This window comes from Stegodyphus dumicola, chromosome 4 (assembly GCF_044657685.1).
Source record: "Stegodyphus dumicola isolate Sdum_Otavi_A_Nest chromosome 4, ASM4465768v1".
NCBI lineage: Eukaryota > Metazoa > Arthropoda > Arachnida > Araneae > Eresidae > Stegodyphus > Stegodyphus dumicola.
The window spans coordinates 185,409,063-185,435,196 of NC_140771.1; positions in this window are offsets into that span (position 1 = coordinate 185,409,063).

Consider the following 26,134-nt stretch of genomic DNA (forward strand, 5'->3'; position numbering starts at 1 on the left):
TTACTATTAAATGAATGATTGAATTATATTACTTTTAAATTGATTACTATAGCATGCTTTCTTGTCTAGTTTCTTAGTATCATATATTCTTTGTCATGCTTCCATTCTAGATACATATAACACTTACACAATATTTGAAACATTATCAGATACTAACGATCATTCTGCTGTATTTCCAAGTTTTACATGGTGTTACGCCTGAACTTCGGGTTTATCAATCAACTACTTATAAACGATCACTGTAATAATTTCCCCAACAAATATAACACTACCTTTAACAAACCATAACAAACACAATCATATATGCTTCCCAAAGAGATAAGAAAAGTATCTTCTGAAACATCAATTTATGTGGCAAAATATTTTCACTGCAAACCTGATAAATGTTTTAATAAAAGATTTTGAAATAAGTTTAGAAAACCTCTTTTCTGAAGTGAATCCCTAGTTAATTTAATCCTGAGTCTGTTTACAACAAGAAATTTTCCAAGGATGAAATTAATCTTTTAATTCTCAAAAGATTTCATTCATTTGTTTAATGTTCAACTCCGTTTAATTAGGAAGACAATTTTTCTAGTCAATGTTTGTTAAAACTAATCTTTATATGGTTGAAAAGTTTTCAACCTGGCTTTGGTAGAAATAGGATTTATATTTCAAAACAAACCTATAATTGAGGAAAAATAATTTTTTTGGATGTAGTTGTCTTAGAAAAATGACAAAAATTCATACAACTATCCTCTGTTTTAAATAAGAAACTAATAATTAAACTGTATTTCAGATACGGTGAAATTATGCAATTTCAGTGCAAGATAAAAATTATATCTTATTAAAAATACAAATTATTTGATATTAAATTGTTCTTTTCTAACTAGGCACGTTGCAGATTATTACAGAAATAAGACTAAAATTTGGGCATGGTAAGCTTCAAACTTCTGCCAAAATTGGCATCATTGAAATATAGGCTTATATAACATTTCTAAGGAAAAATTCTGCCTACGTTTTCTTAAGCAGCTAAATCTTATCTTGCAGAATTTGTTCTGATAATTGTTATACTCGAGGCTGCAAGATGACAATTTGAATATGAGGATGCCTTAATAAGAAAAGTTTCTTTCTTTTTAAAAATATACACTTAGAAGCCCAACTTCTTCACTGAAATTCATTGTAATTCTAAATTACATTTTTCCTTTAGAACTGAAATCTAATTCTTTTGTGTGCGGACAGTAAGAATCACTCATATACTAAATATGTTGATTATTTCGTTATGTAGAGTGTACATATTCTTTAATATCGTTGCGATAGCGGAGTTCTCCTAAGTCAGAGTTGCGTTCCCTGTTCAAGATTTGGGTAAGATGACATCATGGCAAATTTGCTACTTATAAGGACTTTCGTTATGGTACTGAAAATTCTGGATACCAAGCTCGGCAGATAGCTGTTCATTTGAATATCGTATGAGAAAATCAAGTTTAGAAGGAATAACATGTGTGGAATGTCCAAACTGAAATACACTTCCATGTGATAGTTCTGTGCCTGCGCAAGTACAAAACATCTGCAAAAAATCTTATTATGGGCAGCAGTAGCTCATCTCATATTGCACTATTGGATTTGGCCATAGTGGCGTAAGTATTATGCCTTATAATATGCTAAAAGACTGTATGCTTTTTTAATTCTGTATTTCTGAATTCCAACATCAGGACTAGGAGCAGTGGTAAACCTTTATACTGATTCTAATAGTGCTTAAAGTCGACAACTTAGTTCGAACATTGGAAATATACTGTTTGCGGCATATTAATTTTCTGACGAGGGTCTGCAACATCAAAAGTTATAAAACAAACTTCTGGCGGTATATAGCCTTTAAAATACTATGTTAAATAGAGAAACAAACACGTTGAATATATTTCAAAGTAGCTTTCCCTAAATAACGTAGTTAGTGTATGATCTAACCATTCTATCTGATAACAAAGATTAGTAAGTTTGGTTCCAATTCCATTCAGCATTTAGAAATTTCATTTGGACCAGCAACTTTTAGTTATGATATTCTAAGATCACTGAAGGATATAATGTAGGGTTCTCTTAGTTCACTAATCAGTTATTTTAATTTTGATAGCTTATCTGACTTCTCTATTTCCCCTTGCATTCCCTCGCCAGGAAGCAAATTAAGAAGGTGAGAAAGAATTTAAATATGTGAAACGAACATTTAACACAGAAAGTATATCTAGTATAGTATATCGCGCATTTGCTGTTTTTGTCCTCCAGCTGTTAACTAAGTAGCGACTACGTATTCTGTCGTTTTGTTAGTCTGTTGAGGGTGTAGGTTGCTGAGCAAGCCTGTTAGATTTAAATTGAATTGTGAAGTTTACTACTACTTCTTATCTTTCGAATTTATAATAAGGCTAGATTTTATAATAAAACCTCCAACCTTTCAAGCTTGTTTCCTGTCACTGAGACGTTTCATCTACACCACGTGAATTGTGAAGATATTTTAGATCCATGACCTGCAGTACGAATTAAAATTTTTTGGTTACATGGATATGCGATGTTAATTCGATAATAAATATCTACTGCACATAAGAATGAAATTCAACACTTAAGACAGAATATTTTTCACCCAGTGCAAATCAGAATTTAAGAGAGTTACATGTTGTAAAATTAATTCTGCTTACATCGTCAATACTTGTAAATGAAATAGTTATACCTAAACACTTTCAGATCTGTTGCTAAAAATACCAATTAAAATACAGGAATAATAAAAACAGTTAAGAGTTCATACCTATTCCAACTCCATTTCGCCAGGATCACTAAAATACCTTCTGGTGTCATAAAACCTGGTGCAAACATTTCGTTTCGCTTTTGGAACTTATTTATCTACTCATGTTACTCATGTACATTTCTTAGCTGCATATTTTATTTTCACTTATACCTCCCCCCCCAAAAAAAAAGTTAAGGAACAGCATGTCTTTCAAAGCTGACCATTACAAAAATGTCAGTAACATTTAAATCCACAGTTCGTATGCATGACAGTAACGAAGTTTAAGAAAATATATGCAAAATCAATAGCTACTATTTTTATTTTATAGAAATAAATACTTTTATAGGAGTTCGAGAAAAAATGCAAAAATTGTAATTTTTGTTTACACGTGTTTATCTTCAGCTGTTATTAACGTTTCGTGGACAATATCCAGGAGAGTCTACCGTTTTCGAGGAGAAGTCATTTGCCCGATTCGTTGAGATGGCGGGCGATCGGATGGATGGAAATGGAGATGCCACAAGCTGATGCTGCAGGACTTCGCAATGTCTGCCGTAGTGGGACTACGTTCACTGACTGGGAAATCAGTTTCAATCCCAGGATTCTGTGTCTAGAAGATATGTTCCAGGCAGACCTAATGTCAAAACATCTGGGGAAGACCGTTATTTAGCTTCATTCGGCCCGAAGGAGGAGTAATATTACTGTACCTCAGCTCAGGGCAGATCATTTAGTGGCAACAGGAACACGAATCTCAGATACTAAAGTTCGTAAGCGCGTGCACAATACAGGTCTGTATGCAAGACGATCAGTTTTTTGTGTCTCCTTGACCCGATGACTCAGAGGTGCCCGTTTATGTTTATTAAGAGAAGACGTCTCTTGGACCAGTCAACAATGAACGTCTGTTTACTTATTAACAGACGAGTCAGGTTCACATTAGAAAGTGATTCAGGTCGTCAGCTGATCTGGAGGGCACCATGCAACGAAGCAGATGCAACGAATCTCACAAAGACACAGTTACAGAGGTTGTGGAATAATGGTTTGGGCTGGGATCCCTCTCGGTGGTCATAGTGACCTGCATGTGTTCCATGGAGAACCTTTGACCGATATGCGATATCGGGAAGAGATCCGTGATCAATATGCCCGCCCTTATGCCGCTGCGATTGGTAATGAATCTGATGGACGACAATGCGCGAAAGAACCGAGTTCTGTTTTCTGAAGAGTATGAGGTCAGGGTATGAAGCGGATGGAATGGCCCAACTGAATCCGTAGACCTGAATACGATAGAGCATTTTTGGGACTACCTTGGGAGACTGGTTGCTGCTTGAAGGACTCCTATAAGGTTGTCAGATGAGCTTGAACAAGGATTACTGCGTGTCTGGTCGTTGCTTCCCATTTCATTGACCGGCAACTTAATTGACAACATGGAACATCGCTGCCGCCAATGCAGCTAGGGTTGGACACATTACTTATTAGAAACCATTTTTGTAATGTCATCCCCCTTTCTCCTAAACAAAAACTCTGCTGTACTGTTTCAGCAACATTGGACTTCTCTGCCAAGAGTGCAATTTTTTGTTCTAACTCATGTTTGTGTTGAACTTTAGAAACATTCTATATCGCATTCATTAAAGAACTGCTTAGTGAACATGTCTTGTAAATTTTTTGTTTCTATGTTCCTTTATTCTAAAATTAGACATAAAAAAATGCTGCCCCTTAACGTTTAGAGGGCAGTGTACTTAAAAAGAAATTTTTATCTTTTCAAAGCCTTAATTTTTTTTTCCAGAATTAAAATACGGAAACATTTCGCATCTTCTTGGAATATTCCTTTTAAATAAAATAAGAGTATTACATGAAATATTTGTTTTTCTCGAAATAAATAAATAATTTGCTATTTTTAAGATTTACCGTTTTCTGTTTTTAACGAATAAGACATTAGGTGCTTACGCGTATTCTGAATTTGCTTTAAAAAGAAAAAATTGAAGAAAATGTTTTTTTTTTATTATTATTTTTTATTGAATCTAAGTTTTAAGTTTTAAGTTAAAAAAAGTTAAGGAACAGCATGTCTTTCAAAGCTGACCATTACAAAAATGTCAGTAACATTTAAATCCACAGTTCGTATGCATGACAGTAACGAAGTTTAAGAAAATATATGCAAAATCAATAGCTACTATTTTTATTTTATAGAAATAAATACTTTTATAGGAGTTCGAGAAAAAATGCAAAAATTGTAATTTTTGTTTACACGTGTTATAATTCTTACTACTAATGTTATAATTCTTACTACAAATAACAAGTTACTTTCCACTTTTTTCCAGATTTTAACAAACAGCAGATAAGCCACATCCATTTTCTTATAAGCATTGAACTGTCGAAGACTAATAAATGGCACGTGAAATTACCTAGCAATTTACCTAGTAGATGTCATTGGTGTTTATTCGTTTCCGATATTAACTGCCATTTAAAATTTTTATTCTCATTTCTATATTTTTAACAACATAATGGCTAAACATCATTTTGGGGAAATTTGTTGGATTTTTGGAATAAAATAGAAAATCAAAATTAAATGTTAATTAGTTATTTTATTTGCATTTTTCTAATTTAGTTTATGACAGTTGAATTTTTTCATTTATCTGCATATATTTAATAGCATTCTTGTAATTCTTTAAATTTTTATTTTGACTCATAATTTATTAAAACCCTCTTCAGCCTAGTTTATATTAATAACACTCTCATAAGCAACATTTCTGAATATAATGGCATCATAAGCATTTAACTAAAACTATAACAGGAAATTTTAGATAATAGTGATTCATTTTTCTCTAAAAATGTAATAGAAAAATAAGTATCCTCATTAAATTATGGAGCGACTCATTTTCCATGCGGTGGGCTGTTTAACTTTAAAATGGGAGTTATCTTCTTGTGAAGTAAATTTTGATTGCATTTGTTTTGATTATTATTAGGATAATACGTATGTGTCAGGTATCTGGCTGTGGTCAGCCAATCAGCTGCCTTCCTCGCGGTAAGAATCCAGCAAGTGAGACAGACGAGAGCTGTCTGCAGAAAGTGTGGTAGGGCGTTTACGCCTGAGTTCGAGTTTCGATTTTAGCCAGCGTGGCTGATTAATTTGTAAGGTATTCAACAACTATGTTTCATTGAAGTTATTTTCTTAACCCTAGAATTCTATCCTTCGGAAAATTTACGGGAATAATAACCATTAGTCTCTCAGACGAAGTATGCGTAGGTGTGATTATAATTTATTTTAAAAGCTAATAAAAATTACAATATACTACCTGAAGCTGATTTCATGACTCTCTATCTTCAAATAAGCAAGAAATTACGATTTATTTATTTTCAAAGCAATCTTTACACATATTAGCGTGATGTTCTCCACACATAGTTCTGGAACATGTTAGACAAAAGTTGCGCATCATTCTGCGCAAATTATACGGACAAAATGCACAAATTTTCCTTTTTTTAATTTCAGATTGTTCGGGTGGTTTAATGTTTATATCCAATTTCAAAATTTCATTTATGTCCTTGTTGATCGGGGCAAAGTTGATACGTTGAGACGCTTCTTCATCCATAGAGCAAGAAGATCTTCACTGAGTTTTACCGCAAACTTTTTTCTGGATTATGCTTTTTCCGATTTGCGTGCCATATTATGCACATATATGACATGTGCATTCACTAAATAGATATTTATCATGCCATAAAAAATACAAAGAGGCCATCGGCGTGTTTTCCTACTGCATGACATATTGTTGCAAATCTGATCAAAGTATCTACGTCCCCTTTTGTATCATAAAATTCTATCATTTCCGGTTTTCTACTTTTTTCATTAGCATTTGGTTTTTCGTGGAAAGTAGATAGAAGAATAACGCACTTGTTTGGTTTTGTTTTGTATGACAAAAGAGTTTTTGCTTGGTCGAAACAATACATCGAAGTTACAATATTACGAGAGCGCAACTGTAAGAGTCAGAAGTTTTTCAGCTAAAGGTATCAATGTAAACCAGTTATCCATCGTGACATTTCTATTTGTCCCTTGAATGTTTTTTGTTAGTTCTTCTACGAAGTAAGATGCTAGAGGAATACCTCCAGTTTGAGTATTTGAACCCAAATATGGTATTGCATTTATCATGTACTTCGTTCCTACATCACACATCATTACTATTTTGATGCCATATTTTGCAGGCTTTTTGGTATGTACATTCTAAAGGGACATCTCCCTCGAAAAGCTAGTAACTGTTCATCAGTAGTAACATTCCTGGTTTATAAAAATCCGTACAATTCTTAATGAATTCGTCCCAACGCTCTCTGATTGGTGCAAATTTATCCTTTCCTTTTCTTTCATCTCTAGTTTCTTTAAAGTCAAAACGTAGACAATTCAGCAAAAATCGTAATCTTACTTCACTCATTCCAGCTTTATAACGCGAACCGCATAAAGTAGCATGAAATAGCTCATTTGTTGCTAAATGATTATTTTTTATAGCCGCTAACAACACAAGTAATCCAAGTAAAGCTTTAATTTCATCAACACAGGTTTCTAATACTGAAAATTTCTGTTTAGCATAACGATCTTTTTGTCTTTTTATTTCGGAATTAGTATGAGAAACAATTATTTCCAGTTAAACAATTGATTGAATGATTCCAGAGGAGTAAAAAGTTCTTTTGGACCTTGAACAAAGTGAATAATATTTCGAGCTGCTGTCCTTGTGTTGCTCGATTTAAGGACAGATGACCACTTTGATTTGTTTTTACCAGTGAGCTGAATTTTGCCTGGATAAATAATAGTTTTATCGCATGAATTAAAAAAATTTGGAATTTTTCCCTCCCAATCACTTTTATCTGGTACAGTACCAGTTTCTGATTCAGCTTCATTTTTCAATTTCTTACTTTCCTCTTCTTGGATTTTTTAATAAAATCTTCATCTTCTGATTCATCCTCAGAAATAGAATTTTCTTCATCGCTTAACTCTTTTAAAAGTTCCCGGAAAGCCTCAGGTCTATCCCAAAAATGTTCTCCACGAAAACGCTTTGACATCTTTACGGCAACACAGGAGAAAGACTAAGTCGGACTCATGAGTTCAAACGTTACAGCTAACCATTCGTTTGGGAGACGAATATTGTTCTGAAAACGCTACGTGCTAAAATAGTTCGGCAAGATGGAACATCCTTATCTGTAGTAGCCAAGGTCATATGAAGGTACTCAGTCGCACAATCCATTTCCTGATTTAGGGGAGATGGGTCAAGATTTTTTGTAAAAAGCTTCGCCCAGGAGACGAATGGTTAGCATTCTAGGGTTAAATCATATAATCAATGTCATGTAAATATTTGCACATAAAAGGCGTGCGTATATATAATAAAGGATTAATTTCCAATAATGTATTGTGTCATGTCACTGCCATCCCGACAAGCATGGCAGCACGCTCTCTTTCGAGAATCGGAGAGTTCGAAGGTGACTGGATTTAATATTCGGCCAGCGCTAAGAAAAGATTCAGTGGTAAATGAACAGAAACATTCGTTTAAACCGCGAGAATGTTATGTGTGAAATAAATTTGAGAGGTCCAATAAACAGAACGATAATTTTCCGTTCAAACCGAAAATTAACACTTCCAAGAAAACCGAAGGACAATGTGTTACAAATGTAAATTCTAAACATTTACGAAAGCGCAAGTGTTCCGACGGAAAACTTAATTTTTATTCCCTGGGAAAGATATACTACTATTTACACTTCAGGGAAGCAAGTAGAAGCAATTAAAGATTCAGGTACGGAAATACCAATTTTGGACACTACATTAATTCCTGATTTAAAAATAGTAAATAAAGATAAAACCATATTAAGTTCTGCATTTGGCAACGTCATAGAGGCAACGTTAGCAACTATTCCCATTTATTACAAAAAACCAAATAATTGTCTATATTCGCTCAAAGAATCTCTTTTCGCGTTGACAGATAAACTCTGTGTTCAATGTTTAATTACACCAAATGTATGGGATCGCATATTTGAAGGCGAGAATGAATCAACAGTCTTACCTGAGACGAAACTGGAAACTTATAAATAAATAAAAAAATAAAAAAAAATTGAGGTTGGCGCCGTTGGACTGTCAAATGTAAATCTTTTTTATAGCTCAGTTGCGAATCAGAATGTTGATAGACTAAACAGTTATTCGGAATCGAATAAATTTAAGGTCGATCAGAGAAATTGTCAAACATTAATAAATTCTTTTAAGGACGCAGAATTAGGGAAGAATAATTTCTTTTTATAGGACGAATTATTAATTCATAAAGAAAAAATTTGTGGGGAAAACATACAAGAGTTAGTTTAGCCCGAGAATTATCGAAATAAAGTCCTTCAATTAGCTCATGATTCCATATTCGGAAATCATTTAGGTATGCGAAAAACTAAAGAAAAAATGAAACTTTCATTTTAATGGCTGAATGCATCCAAAGATGTAGAAAATTATTGTAGAACATGCGAAAGATGCCAATTAAAATGTCCAGAAAGACAATCGGATAAATTTCCGATTACTCCTATTGTTCGCGCTCCATATCCCTTTCATACAGTAAATATCGATATTATTGGTGAAATTTCACCGCTTTCAGGAAGGAAACATAAATATGGTTTGTGTTTGATAAATAATCATTCAAAATGGCCGGAAGTCATACCTTTAAAAAGTCTTTCTGCTAAAGCTACTTGTGATGCTATTTTAGATATATTTACCAGAACCGGTATTGCAGAAATTATTTGTAGTGATCAAGACACTAATTTTACCTCATTGAAAACCGAAGTCTTCGTTAGCTTGTATGCATAAAAACACCGAACCGCCCGAAAACGTTTTCGAGAGTCACAGTAATTTCCTTCCCTCCCCATCCATTAACGCACAAAGAAGAAAGAAGATTTCAAATGCCATCCTTTCTACTTCCTAACAAATTAAGATAAGAAACCACAACTAAATCTTTTTAGGACAAGCTCTCAACAATAAAATGATACAATGAATTTGGGGAAACTGCACCTGCTACTGCATACCTTAGAGGAGGAAAGAACACAAAGTCAGAATTTCGGCCGTTTCGGGCGGTTGTGTTCGTTGGAATGAAAGGCCGTTTGGGGCGTTATGGTCTTCAAAGAGTTAACTCAAGAATTCGAAAAAAGGTCAGGGACTCATCCTTGTTTTTCGACACCTGGTTACCCAGCATCATCATTTACTTCCCTTTGACAACCTCAATAATCTCCTGGTGCAGCCTCCTGTGGCTCCAGGAGGCTTTTGCCGTAGTTAGAGGAGGGCGTGGAACACATGCCTGTTTACCTCTGTTAGACACCAGGCGTTCCAGTCCTCCGTAACCTACCTACCTACCCAGCATCAAACGCCTCAGTGGGAAAATGGAATCGAGTATTTAAACAAATGTTACATCATGTAGTTCGCACTGATCCTGTTAACTGGGACAAGCACATACTTTATCTACCTTTTGCGTATCGTGAAATTCCAAATTGCACTACAGGTGTATCTCCATTTAAGCTTATGCACACTCGTGAAGCTAGAGGTCCCTTAGCTGTATTAAAATCATCATGGTCCTGTGAAATACCATTACCTCTTAATCTAAGTAATTCAGCAGTTTATTATCTAAACGAATTAAAGATAAATTTAGAAAAAGCATCTGATTTCGCTTCGTTATCTGCCGCGGAAAATCAAGAAGCTTACGCGCATTATTTTTTAACCGTCATAAAAGTATGAAAGAATTTTAAAATGGTGATAGAATTTAAAAATAGTATACTTATACCAGACACTAGCAACAAGCTATGTGGTAGTGTCTGGTATAAGTATGATTGGAACTCCGACATCCTCTTCTGGCAGAACTGCTCCCTCGTTATGGAATTCATAGAAGTCAATCGTCTGCTTTGGGTTCTTCGAGTTTCGTCCATGGTGATTTTTCTTTTTCGCCCTCTGTACGCCGGCCTCTTGGAGTGGTACTCGTCGGGTTCCTGTCTTTCCCGTTTTGCCCGTGGACAGCTGGTCTTGGCGGCCTCCGGTCTGGAATCGTGCTTGAATTTCTTCCGTTGGTGGTGGTCTTTTCGTTCCTCCTGCTGTCTTTTTGTTATCGTGAACGACGGCCTTGTTCGCTCCTGACTATCTGGCCCTGGAAGTGTTTTCCTCGACGCAGAATTTCTACTGCGATACGTTGTAACTGGTCGTTTTCTCTTTACCAAAGATAGGTGGACAGGTCCGGGTGAAACTGAAGAAAGAGTAAATCCTCATTCTTATAAGGTTAAATCACAAGATGAGATTGTGCGGCATGTTCATGTAAACAAAATAAGAAAATTTTATGTTCGAGCACAAACTGTGGGAGTAATATTTGAAGATAATTCTGAGTTTGGAAAAATTCATCCAACTCCAAATAAAAGAGATTGCGGAGTAACTAGAAAGAACATCGAGGTGGATATTAGTCATTTAGAGCGTAGCAAGCAAAAGGAATTACACGAGCTTTTACTCAAGCACATCATGTTATTTCCTGGTAAGATCCAAGTAGCCAGTGTTGGTGAACATAGAATTCGGTTGTTACCTGGAGCTGAAAGAAAAAAAAACATATCTATAAGATTCCAGAATCTTTGAAACCTAGAGTAGATAAACAGATCGAAGAATTAGAGAGTTTGGGTCTTATTGAGCCAAGTGAAGCTGAAATAGGATATCCAATCGTATGTGTTGCCAAGAAAGACCGAAGTATGCGTTTATGTATTGACTTCAGATTGTTAAACCAAGTAACCAAGCCTGTTGGTTATCCAATGGAAATTATGACGTATCTAATCAATAAAATTGGACACGCGAATATTATCACCTGTGTTTATGTGAGTATCGTTTGCTTCATTTTATTGTTGCAAATAGCGTAAATTCCTTTTGTTTTTCTTCCTTTAGTTTTGAACTTTATGTGTGGCAACAAGATAATTGATTGATAGAATTGTGTTTGTGACAGCCATGTAGAATGGCTCGCTTATTTTGTATCAATTATTTCGAATCGCTGACATATTATTTATAATTAGTGTAATCAAATAAAAGTGTAGGAATACAGTCCATTTGTTGATTGATTATTGTTTGTGAAACATATTAAGTTTAAGAACAACCTATTTAGATGTATTGAAAGGTTACTGGGAAATACCTTTAAAAGAAGAAAGTTGTGATTTAACATCATTCAAGACACGACGTTCCCAATACCGTTGGAAGGTGATGCCTTTTGGATTAAAAAATGCAGCTTCTACTTTTCAGCAAGTGATGAATGATGCCTTAAGAAAACTGTAATTTTTGCAAAGCCTATATTGATGATATTGCTATTTTTTAACCAGTTTGGAATTCGCATCTAAAACATTTAGATGCTGTGCTAACTACATTAAGTGATCTCAGATTTACGTGAACGTACAGAAATGTGTCTTTGCACGTTCGGAGATAAAGTATTTAAGACCTACACTGACTACCAATACGTATTTGAATACCTATGCATATGACAATATCTGCGGTCCTAAGGTACGTCACAGACTCCGCCGGTATATATCGTGTAGAAAACAGCATCGGCTTTAGTCGCATGAAAGATGCATCGCAGTTCGGAGCTCTCTGATTTCGAGAAATGTATAATTATCGGGTATCACAAATGTGGCCGATCCTTAAGGGACATATCTAGCGATCTGAAGTACCCAAAATCGATAGTGGGCTATGTGATTAAGAAGTGGAAGGTGAGCGGTGATTGCGGGAATGTGCCCCGAGTCGGCAGACCAAAGAAATTTGGAGACAGAGACCGACGAGTGCTGTCCAGAGAAATTCGGAAGAACCGCACCCAACCGATGGCCCTCAACCGCGAGGAGTTTTAACAGGCATCCGGGTGTATTGTTTCAATGAATACCATCCGTAAGGAAGCACATCTGCTTAGTTTTCATGGTCGTGCTGCTGCCCATAAGCCTTTGATCACAAAGTCCAACCGCGCATCTCGATTTATGTGCAAAGCACATCGAAATTGGACCGTCGATCAGTGGAAACAGGTTCTTTGGAGTGACGAATCAAGGTTCACCCTTTACCGTTCGGATGGCAGGGTCTGGGTCTGGCGTCTACCTGGAGAACATCTCCTGCCAGAATGCATTGTGCCAACAGTCAAGTTCGGCGGAGGTGGAATTATGGTCTGGGGGTGTTTCTCCTGGTATGGGCTGGGACCCTTGGTCCGTATTCATGGTAAGTTCAACTCCGATGCCTACTGCACTATTTTGTATGACAATGTGCTTCCTACGTTGTGGCAGTTTTATGGGTTAGACCCCTGTTACTTTCAGGACGACAATGCCAGTTGTCATGTTTCGACGTTAACCAAGGCTTGGTATGGTGCCAATGGAGTTCATCGAATGGACTGGCCTGCCCAGAGTCCAGACCTGAACCCTATCGAGAACCTCTGGGACGAGTTGCATCGCCGAATTCAGGGGGTGCACTACGCGTGCAAAATCGGTGAAGGAACTTCTATGTCTTCTCCAAGCCGGGTGGAAGAAAATACCACTAGCTGTCATACAAAGACTTGTGGAAAGTATGCCCTGGAGGGTCCACGCTGTAATTACCTCTCGTGGGGGCTCTACCAAATATTGATTTTGAATAAAGTTAGTTTTTCTTTTCTATCACAGGTGTCCAAGTACTTATTGGTAGTTAGTGTATAATAGGAGCTGGAAGACATCAACCTGATCCTGAAAAATTACAAGCCATCGAAATTATAAAAAAGTCCTAAAACGAAGACTGCTCTAAAAAGGGCATTAGGCTTATTGAACTATTGTCTTGATTACATAAAGAATTATGCAGAAATAGCTCGCCCATTGACGGAGCTTACGAAAAAGAAAATTACTGAGATAATTCCATGGACTGATGTTGAGGAGTCAGCATTTCAAGATCTGAAACGCCTACTGTGTGAAGCATCAAAACTTTATACTCCAGACCCAGAAAAACCTTACACCATACAGTATGATGCTAGTTCAGGGGGGGGCCCAAGAGCGATGCGCTGTGCAGGGAGAAAGTTATGCCACATACGCATGACGTCATGTGGGTGACAGCGTTAGTTCTTGGCGTTTGTTTACTTTCGTTGCATCAACAGTTTGATTTGGTTTGTGTTGTTAATTTGCTATTATACCTAGGCGGAAGTGGCAAATTGTGCTATAGCGTTGTGTCAGAATTATACACGTTAATACGTTTTTTGGCGGAAAACACTCTTTACAACCAGATAAAATAACTATTTTTTAATGAATTTATGTAGTTTTCATACATAACTGTGATGTAATTTTATATTTATTTTTCATTTTACTGCTATTTTGCATTTAAATTGAAAAAATTTCTCATTTTAAATCATTTTTTATCATAATCTTCATTTTGTGTATGAGACTTACATCGTAGTGAGATATTTAAACTCAGTGTCATGTTTAACAAAACTGAGTACCTGAATGATTAGTTAATAAATTCGCGTATCCAACTTCATTCACATGTTTTGGTTATTTTCTTTACATCCCAAACGTAATTCTATGTATTGAAGCAGCGTCTGGGTTAAGCTTTGCGAACTAAGTAAACTGATACATGCCTCACCGTGAGGAAAGAACAATTTCTCGACCACACTATGATGCAAACATCGAATGAGTGAGTGACATGTTTCCTTCAGTGTTATTTAACTGATGCATACAGGTATGTGTGGTGCAATTTAATTGATATAACTTACACATGCTTGAACCTGAAGGAAAACAAATCTGTGTATAATGCTAGAATACAAATAGCGAAATAGTAAGTAAAATATTCTGTTCAGTGTTATTTAACTGCTGCATATGTTTTAATTTTGATTCCATATAACTTGTTTTTAATTATAAGAGAAAGAAAATAATTCAATATTGAACACATATTTCGAGTATAACAAAAGTATTTTAAGAAACAACCTGATAAAAATACATTAGTAATTAAAAATATTTAATTTGTGTACAGACTGAATTGAAATTAAGATGTGGTGGTGTATTTAATTATGGCAAAGCACACTAGGGCTATCTGCGTAATAGGTGTGATGCCTTCGTGGAGGACTTTCTCAAGGAAACTGCATCGTATACACGTTACACATAAGGAAAACCACGAAAACGCCCATGCAGCCAGCCCGTTCGCGGGATTCGGACCGAACTACCAGTGTTCAGCGACTTTACCGCTCGGCCGCTGGTGGGCCGAAACTAAGATGTAGGGCAAGTTTATTATTATTATTATTTTGCGTATATGTGTAAGAAAATGTATTTTAATTGTTCCATTTTTAATGTATGGAAGGAAGAATAGAATGCCAATATCGAAGATTATTTACTATAGCAAATAATCACGTCAGGATAAATGTTATATAGAAATCTTGGGAGTGTAAGGGATTATAAGAGTACTTTTAGATTATACTGAAAATATATGCACTTCTGCTAAAATCTGAAGTGAATCAGTATGAAGTGACTTTTCACTTTAAAAAGAATGCGATAAGTATACTATTTAAAAGTATAATGACGGATATTAAGAAATTTGTAGAATTTTATGGTATTTAAATATGAATTTGTTAAGTCAAATCTTTTTATATAGATTTTTGGTTGAGATATGTAATTTAAAGTGAAAAACACGATCATATATTTCCATGGAATGTCACAGTTCATTTGTATTAAAAAAAGTGCATGAGCAATGAAAATAAATAGAATAATACTTTTTGATTATGTTTTTACCATGGTCTTAACAGTTATGCCATCATGTGTTCTGTTCAACAAGATTTATTTAGTGCAAACAATACTACGAAAAAATATTGAAAAATACCTTGTTTTACAATATTTATTTCCCTTAATTAACTTAAATATCGTTTTTCATTTTCTAATGCTTTCCTTTACGAAAAGAATTTAATGTTTACAATTATTTTCAGCATTCGTACGAATTCTGTGCATAAAATAAACATTTTCTTTAACAAAATACTTAATCGGAAAGTATATACCCGATATTTCCGGTGTATCTACCACATATAAAATGATCATTTTGCTTTAGTTTACATTTTTTTCCATTACCAAAATCATGTAGCAGACGCGTCGGCCGATGCATCTTGTCTCCCGGGTGACGTCACTACCAGCAACCAATGGCACGCTTTTTCCGTTCCTGGCCTAACCTTAGTATATTAAAGAACCTTGATGCTAGTTCATATGGTGTTGGTGTTTACTTGTCACAGCGAAACAGCAAAGGCACTTTGCATCCTATCAGCTTTGCCTGTCAAAAACTTTCGAAAACTCAGCAAAACTGGTCAACTATTGAACGCGAGGCTTATGCCATTGTGTGGTCATTAAAAAAGTTCGAGTGTTGGGTATTTGGATTGTTGGAACTCTCACGGACAACCACGCGATTTGCGCATGCGCACAGCAAAAGACTGAAAAAGAACTTGGAGAATACGTGATGGACGTTTGACTGAACTGAACTTGGAGACTGAACTGAACTTGGAGAACTCGTGATGGACGTTTGAGTGAAACATGTAATCCTTCTCTTCTGTGTTATATATATATATATCTTAATTTAGTGATTTAATTGTAAATTAAATATCTTATTATTTTAAAAGCCTCTCTTTTTGCGTGAATAGTGCCTTTGCTGAATGTAATTAATAAAAACATTACCGGATACGCATTTGGAAAGAGAAAGAAGACTGACTGAAAGGTAATCCTTTTTACCTTGTGGTGTTGCGTGTCCCAAACTTGCCCGCAACAGGAGTAGTGACTGCTATGAACAGGAAATTACACAAACTCTTAAGAAGGGTTTAACTCCCTTTTTATTCCACTTTAGAAGTTACAGATGCGCGTTCACTTGACGCTCACAAACTACGCCGACTCGGCGGTTAAATAAAAATAAGAAAGTACAACTAAGAATGAATAAATAACAAGTCACTACCAACGAGGCTCCATAAACGTGACTAACTTAACCGCGTTCTAAGATACAGCTGAGATTTCAGCAAACTTTCTGAATAAGAAGTTGAAAAATTCACCTAACTGCCGAAGCAAGCATACAGGCCAAAACGCGCGGTTCTTAAATTTCTACCTAGCAACCTTCACGCTCGTGAATCAAGAAAGCACACCTACAAACTCGTTTCCCTTCTATTTAACTTAAATTACTTCTGCTAATAAAATTGCATACTCTGCGCGTTCTACTAAAATTTACATACTCTGACATTGGCAATTCCAGGGGAAAGTAAAGGCTTGACAGGAAAGATAGCTTAAAATAAATGTTAGTTAAAATAAATAAAAACCCTACATTTGCCGCTGCCAGAATTTGGTAAACTTGGAAGCAGGTCCTAGAAACGATCTGTTGAAAAGTTTCCACATTCTGAACTAAAACTGAAGAGCCTCGTTTACATAAAACAAACTGTTTTCTCAAAAATTAGAATAAATTTCTGTAGATACATCATTTTACCATCTCTTCTTACAGGAACCTTTCCTGGACTTCAGCAATCAATCTTTTCTCTTCCTTCCAGCATCTGGAAGGAATAAGTGTCAGCATCTTCTAAATATATTATAATTTACACTTTCTTAACACTGGATAAAGTTTTTGTTTTTGATCGTTTTATTTTCCTTAATTAGCTGCTTAATTCACATTCATTCAAGTATTCAAACATGAATTTAACTTTACCCTGGTTCTCCACCATGTCTGGTGTCAAACGGGAATATTCGTGTTTTAGTATTACAACACTTCACCTAACCACAATGATTTGCTAGAATTCAACGACCAAATAGACACACCTTAATCGACATACTGAAACTCGATGAGCTATGTTTAACATTCTTAAAATTCAAGTGTAGGTGGAGAACCTTACAAAACACATTTATTCTAAATTCCCCCTCATTCATCTTTAGACATGCAGGCTTTCGCTCTAAAGCATGATTCTATCTACAGTTTAATACTTAAATTTGAATTCATTTCTTTCGAGTATTTACTTTTAACATCTAAAATTTTATGCTTCTAGACTAAATTCTACTTTTACATAACTTTCAAGTATTTACGTATATTTACAAAATTCTAATACATATGATTTTTACAATTTACCATACAATGAATAAGATAAGAATTAAAATTTTTACTTCACGCATTCTTCGCGAAGCTGGCGGCACTGAAACTAAATTTCTCATTAATACAAGAATACGAAGTTATTTTACTTTCGGCCAAATTTTGGATTTAACATAACAGAATTAGTCTTTCGACCAACAGGAACTGCTTCTTCTTAGGTTTTATACTTAAAGAAAATAATACTTTTGCCTTAGCTAAATAAAGTAAAACAAAACTAAGTATCAACCGAGACAAATTGACTTCCGTCAAAACATAGAACTTCGTATTTACGCATAACATTTCGGTACAAAAGAAAAAAATTTATAGACGATTTTAACTTATCTTTGAGTTTTCGATGATTGGAACTCCGACATCCTCTTCTGGCAGAACTGCTCCCACGTTATGGAATTCATAGAAGTCAATCGTCTGCTTTGGGTTCTTCGAGTTTCGTCCATGGTGATTTTTCTTTTTCGCCTTCTGTACGCCGGCCTCTTGGAGTGGTACTCGTCGGGTTCCTGCCTTTCCCGTTTTGCCCCTGGACAGCTGGTCTTGGCGGCCTCCGGTCTGGAATCGTGCTTGAATTTCTTCCGTTGTTGGTGGTCTTTTCGTTCCTCCTGCTGTCTTTTTGTTCTCGTGAACGGCGGCCTTGTTTGCTCCTGACTATCTGGCCCTGGAAGTGTTTTCCTCGACGCAGAATTTCTACTGCGATACATTGTAACTGGTCGATTTCTCTTTACCAAAGATTCTTTACACGGCGGCGTTGCTTTCTTGTATTTCTTAAATGCTGGAGTCTGAACATTTTCCTTTCTTCTTTTCGGGACCGTAGCATGACTTGTAGAAGCGCTAGGTTCCTCTTCTGTTCTCTGCTTCTTGGGTGGTGGAGCGGGTGGCGTTACTTCTGGACCTTCCACTTCTTTTGCGCTTGAGTCCTGCAAGAAACTTTTAAGGATTTCAAAATCATTTTGATTATAATATTTTTTCACTTGGTCGGGACTTGCTTTACAGATTTCCCCTCTCTCGTTCTTAAGGTACAATACGACTCCCTTGATTTCCTGAATTACATAGGGTCCTTCAAATTTTGGAGCTAACTTTGCAGTAAAATTGTCTGGGGCACTTGATAAAGAAAATTTCCGCTTTAACACTTTATCCCCAACTTTAAAATCTGCTTCACGGCTTTTTCGATCATAGTACAATTTCTGTCTATTTCTTGCCGTATCCGAGCTTTTAAGAGCCTGGTCAATAAATTTTTGCACATCTTTCTGTTTAAATTCTTGCTCTCTTTGTTGCACAAAGAATAATTTATCTAAGGGCGTAATTAACTGTCGGCCTAAAAATAATTCTGCTGGAGTTTTCCCCGTAGTATCGTGATTTGCTGTTCTTAAAGCATAAGCTAACTCATTTATGTAGCCATCCCAGCGCTTGTGATGTGTGCTAACATTTTTACAATATTTTTATTAACTCTTTCTGCGATGTTTGACTGTGGTTTATACGGACACATTTTGATATGGCGTATGCCAAGTCCAGTGCAAATGTTTTCAAATATTTGGCTAACGAATTGTTTACCGTTATCGCTAATGACTTTTATCGGTGCATCGTATTTTAAAATGTATTTGTGTAAGAATGCATCTGTGGCTGTTTTGGCTGACGCGCGTTTAAGTGGAACAATTTCTGTCCATTTTGAAAAATGATCTACAATTACTAAAAGAAAACGACTTTTATTTAACTCACTCTGGGGTAAAGGACCAAGAAGATCTATGCCTAAAATTTCATTCGAAAATGTAGCGCGAATGCTATTTAAGTACCCGGCCGGGCTGTAATTAATATCATTTATTAACTGACATTGATTGCAGGACCTGACATACGCAGTTACTATTTTGTATAATTTCGGGAAATATACCGCCTCGCGTACCCTTTTAAAAGTCTTTCTGACCCCTAAATGACCCGCTGTTTTCGCGTCGTGTAATTCCTTCAAAATGCTTAATCGAAGCGAGGCTGGGATGACTGGTTTGTATTCGAAATTTTCGTTTGTTGTTTTCGTATAAAATAATAAATTATCTATTATTTCATAGTTTTCTGCTCTACTTCTTATTGAATCGATATCTGTGTGTTCAAAGCTTTCGGGGTCTTTCAAATACGCATAGATACTTCCAAATTCAGGATCAGCTTTCAATTTAGCAATAATTGTTTCTCTAGAATCTAAAATTTTTGAAGTTAACACAGCGCATTTGAGTTGATTGCCTTCATCGTCCAGTTTTATACGAGATAGTGCGTCAGCAACATTGTTTTCCTTACCCGGTTTATATTTAATTATTAGGTTATACTCTTGAAGTTTTGAAGCCCATCTTATTAACCTGGGCGTTAGGTTTTTCCCCGAGTAAAGTCTACCAACAGCCGCATGATCCGAAAAGACTGTTACTGGCGCTTTGCCGAAATAAACTCGAAATTTGTGTACAGCCATTAATACGGCTAATGTTTCTCTCTCTGTAGCTGTATAATTCCTTTGCGTAGGGTTCAAAGTTTTACTAAAAATGCCAAGGGATAGCCATTTTGCATGAAAACAGCACTTACCGCATAGTCCGACGCATCTGCTGCAATTTCCAAGTTTTCGTCCCCTTCCGGGAATTTCAAAACAGGGGCATTGATGAGTGCTTCTTTTAATCTCTCAAATGCAGTATTTGCTTCTGCTGTCCACGTAAATTTACTTTTCTTTCTTTTAATTACTAACAAGGGTTCAACGATTTTCGCAAAATCTTTATGAACGAACGATAATAAGAACATAACCCAAGGAAAGAAGAAAGTTTCTTGGCGGTGTTGGGAGGTGGGAAATTCTTGATGGCTTTTATTTTTGAATCCTGAGTTTCTATACCCTTTTGCGAAATTTTATAACCCAGATATTTAATTTCTTTAGTTGCGAACTTGCATTTTGATGCGTTAATTGTAAAACCGGCCTCTTTTAATAATTTAAAAACCTCTTCTAAGTCTTTAATATGTTGCTCCAACGTACTACTCGTTATAATTATATCATCTAGATAGATTAAAGTCGATTTTCCTACGACAGGCTTTAGAACAGTGTCCATAGCTCTCTGGAATGTTGGCGGGGCCCCGCACAACCCAAAGGGCATGCGTAAAAATGCATAAGTGCCCGATTTTGTGATAAACGCGGTTTTATGTATGTCTTCGTGTCTCATAGCTATTTGATAGTAGCCAGACGTTAAGTCCAAAGTAGACATGTATCTTGTCGATTTGATCTGTCTAATAATTTCCTCTATAACCGGCAAAGGGTAAACTGGGAATTTAGTAATAATATTTAGTTTTCTGTAATCGATAGCAAACCTCCAAGCCCTTTTATCCGAAGGAGGAAACTCGTTCCTTGTCCTACATAGTATGACTGGACTCGCGTACTCACTATTTATGGGCGTTATTATCTAGTTCTTCAACATTTCCTGAATGTATTCTTCGATGATTTGCTCTTTCTGTTTATCATAGCGGTAAGGTTTAGTCCTACAGGGTTTGTCGGCAGTTAACTTTATATCATGCGTAACAATTTCACACTTACCAGGCCGTTCTGAAAACAAGTAAGAAAAAGTACTCACCACTTGCTGGGTGGCTTGGCTTTCATGGTCATTCAAATGGCTAAGGTCGACTTGCGGTTGTTCCACTGGCTCCACCACCATCCGATCCATTTCCAGCATAATTGAATTTTCCTGAAAATTCAGTTTGTCCTTCGCGGCCTTTAAAAACTCCATGCCTAAAATAAGTGGACTTTGGAAATTTTTAGCACAAAAGTTAATACTTTAAGGCTTTCATTTTTCACCTGTATTTGTAATGATAATTTCCCAATGCATTGACAAGTTTGTCCTTGCGCTGCTATGATTTCTGTGTTTTTATTTTTAAATAATCGTAACCTATTAAAATTCTTCTTAAAAATGTATCACTCAGAAAGTTACCTCCTGGCCCTGTATCGATGAGGGCTTCTACTGGCACATCGCCAACCAGGACTTGTATAATCGGTAATTGTGTGCTCTTTACAACGACCGTATTTAGGTACGTTGAGGGTTTTTTTCGAAACTTCCGGGGTCTGGACCCTCGCTTTTACAGGCCCCCTCTACTCGTTTAAAGCTTTCCTTTCAACTTCTGCCTTCTGGGTACGCGGACGGTTGTTTTCAAATTTACTTTTTGGGCCTTGACCTTCGAGCTTCGCTGAGTTAGCTTGATTGCTCTTTTCCCCATAAGAGCAATTTGTGTTTAAGGTCTGTTCATTTGAGAACAGACCTTAAACACAAATTGCCTTCGGAGACCTTGAGAATACGATGCCCCCTCTAGTTTTTTCCGCTATTCTACGATTTTGGAACTCGACCGCCAACGCGAAGAGTTCCTGCAATGTGCTTGGGTATTTAATTTCGAAGTAATCTTGAACAGCAGGTAGCAATCTTTTTAAGATGATTTCAATAATCTCCGCGTTGGGTTTCTTCCCATACAGCATATCCGTCAGCTTAATTTTTCGCAGAATAAAGTCCGTCAACTCTTCTATATTACGTTGATAAAAACTATACAGTTCCGCTTCTAGCTTTGCTTGTTCTTTCACTATGGGGAAGGCCTTTAATAATGATTTTTTGATATTTTCAAAGGTATATGTTTGGCCTCCGAATTCCCCTAATAAAAATTTACCTATATTCTTCCACCATAGTGAGGCCTGTCCTCTTAGTGCAGATGTGGCAATGGCAACTTTTTGTCTTTCAGGCACAGGGTATAGCTGGAAATGATTTTCTAGACCTTCTAAGAATATCGCCACCGAATTTTTTCCGTCGAAATTGACGTTTGGCTTGATTGATGCTCTCATCGTCTGGACCAGGTATCCAAATCCTTCTAATTTGGTCGCTATTTCTTGTTGTTGGACTTGTACAGGTGCTTCCATCCAGTTTTCGGCATTTCAGTTCGAAAAGTGTTCGGGCGCCAATGTGGTGTTGCGTGGCCCCAACTTGCCCGCAACAGGAGTAGTGACTGCTATGAACTAGAATTTACACAAACTCTTAAGAAGGGTTTAACTCCCTTTTTATTCCACTTTAGAAGTTACAAATGCGTTCACTTGACGCTCACAAACTACGCCGACCCGGCGGTTAAATAAAAATAAGAAAGTACAACTAAAAATAAATAAATAACAAGTCACTACCTACGAGGCTCTATAAACGTGACTAACTTAACCGCATTCTAAGATACAGCTGAGATTTCAGCAAACTTTTTGAATAAGAAGTTGAAAGATTCAACTAACTGCCGAAGCAAGCACACAGGCCGAAACGCGCGGTTCTTAAATTTCTACCTAGCAACCTTCACGCTCGTGAATCAAGAAAGCACACCTACAAACTCGATTCCCTTCTATTTAACTCAAAAATACTTCCGTGAAAATTTGAATACTTTGCGCGTTCTACTAAAATTTACATACTCTAACATTGGCAATTCCAGGGGAAAGTAAAGGCTTGACAGGAAAGATAGCTTAAACTTAAAATAAATGTTAGTTAAAATAAATATAAACCCTACAACCTTTTATTTTCTAAGAATGATTATGCTGTTAATCATATCATGAACATTACATGAATATCGAGCTGATCACAAACCATAATCCATTATTATATTTGCATAAGTCGGTACTCTCATTGCCCTGGTGCACAACTAGAAAATTGCATATAGTCATTCAAGATTAGTTGGTGAATGAAATAGGCGTGAACTAAGTATGAACTGATATGTTTAAAACTTTGCATTAGTTATTTTTCTTTTGTTCTGGAATTGTTCGAGACTTATGCTGTTCTCTAAGTAATGGTGGGCGTGGTGCTGTACTGATTAACCACTATGGTAAAGGAACAGTGCCCACGTCCCCCGTCACTTATTAAAAAAACGATCAATTTTGCCTCGTAGTAAACAACGATTATCGTTTGATCAAGTATCCGAGTTCGACAGAGGAAGGATAGTCGCCTACCAAGAGAGTGGATTACCTTTCAGGGAAATCGGTAGTCGTGTTGGACGAATCCAAACAACTGTAATACGGATATGTGACCGTTGGATGCAGGAGGGTACGGCGGACCGACGTGTTCGATTGCATCCACCTTAATGCACCACTTCACATGATGACAGGAACATTGTGTGCATGGCAGTGACGAATCTCTCAGTCACATCGCGAACCATAGCACATCACGTTCAGTCTGTAACGCATCATCCAGTGTCTGTGCGTACCATTCGAAGCCGTTTACAGCAGAGTGGTCTGTCCGCAAGACGTCCATTGCTTCGTCTACCCTTGATGCAGAACCACAGACGTCTCCACCGCCAATGGTGCGATGAAAAAGGATGTGGACGGCAGAATGGAATGAAATTGTCTTTACTGACGAGTCACGCTTATGTCTGCAACATCACGATGGTCGGATTCTAGTCTGGAGTCACGGTGGACAAAGGATGCTGAACAACTGCGTTATGCACGTATCTTTTAAAACATATCGCGTTAGAATATTCATATTTTTCATTTTGTGGACAGATGTAACATTATTATTCCATACATGTTATCATTAATCCCAGCGGGAACTACTTTAGAATATTTCTCAGAGCATTATTACACTATGTATGTTGTTATTAATCTCAACGAAAAAGAAAAAAATAAATGTAATATATTTAAAAAATTCGACAAAATAACCTAACATACATTAAAAATGGAATAGTATTTCATTAATACATGCGATAAGTTCTCCTTAAAAGATTATATAGTCGGATAGCAATTACATATTTGTAAAAATATTCGATGTATATTATTTTTTGTGTTAAGATAGTTTTAATCCAGGACAGTCTTTACCAACTTATAAAGCATCTATTAAGTTACATTATAACCAGCATTTACAAAAGGCAATAATCGAAATGCGATGACTTTGACATATTTTTAACTATGATGTAACATACCCGGAACATTAGAGAAAAAAATTCTATTTTTTTCTTTATGTTTGTTGAAAAGTAAAATATTAATAAAATGGTACAACATTCATTCTAGTACTTATAATGTAAATTTACATATAAATTTACTATAAATTTTGTATTGTAAATTTGGTGCAAAGTTCATTATAAAATGCATTTGCTAATATTTAATAATTATAGCATTCAGTATCAAATCATAGAAATTTAAGTAATGATACCTCAGTTGCATATATTAATTTCAATATTCAGCTCAATGCCAAATTTCTTCTATATCTGAGATAACGTATTTTTCGAGAATAATTCTTTTGTCATCTTTTCATTTAAAAATCTCTTGGAGATATATTTTAATGTGAATTATTTTCAAAATTATCCTCATTGGAATGGATGTTGTTCTCTTTATTATGTTTGAAACTGCCGTTACGCTAAAAAATGTGTTTAGAAAACTATTTATTGTTGAATTTTTAAAATACGTTCTACCGCTCCTTTTTGACAAAGAGTATCAATTTGAATTGCAGTTGGTTTTAATTAATCATTGGTTGTATTTTTAAGAAATACTTGATAAAATTCAACAAATTAGTTCAATCTATGAGTTCCTCTGAAAAACCTAAAATTTTTATTCCAATTCTGTCATGTATATATATATTTCAAGAATGAAAAAGAATTACAAATTCACTATCCAACAATACTGAGTAATATAAGTTGTTGATATAGCCAAACTTAAAATGACCCATTTTAAAACCAGATTAAATAAATCATCGCATATTTTCAGTCATCGAATTTCTTTGGCGTTAAAAGTGTCATAGATTTAATAAATCTAAGGGTCAAGGTAAGTTCAGAGATTTTTTTTCATAGTTCATATTTGATAAGTTATAAATTTTGCTGATGCAAAAGTTATGCAACTTATGCAAACATATGCTTAGAGTATTTGAACTAGTGTTAAAAAAATCACCGGAAATTAAAATGTAATTGACAGTATGCCTTAAAGCCTGTTTTGGTAAAAGCATATTTATGGGGGCCACTTGGCAAAAATTGGCGATTTTTGATGGTACATGGATACCAAGTTTGTGCAATTCTTTGACCATGTTATTTTGGCTTGTGTAGCGACGATTTGTGTGCCCAAAACTGCCTCTACACAAAGACAAGAGATTGCACATACTCAGTGTCCATGTACACATCGACCTATTTTAAAAAAAAATCTGCGAATTATACAAACTTGACATCGCGCACTCCCTTGACTTTATCCATGTACACATCGACCTATTTTCACTTAAGAAAACATCAGAGAATTGTACAAACTTGCGCTCCTTTGATAATACAAGGGGCAACCTTCAATATACTCTAACTACTGTTTTTCAGAAATTAAAACATTTTAGGCATTTAAGATA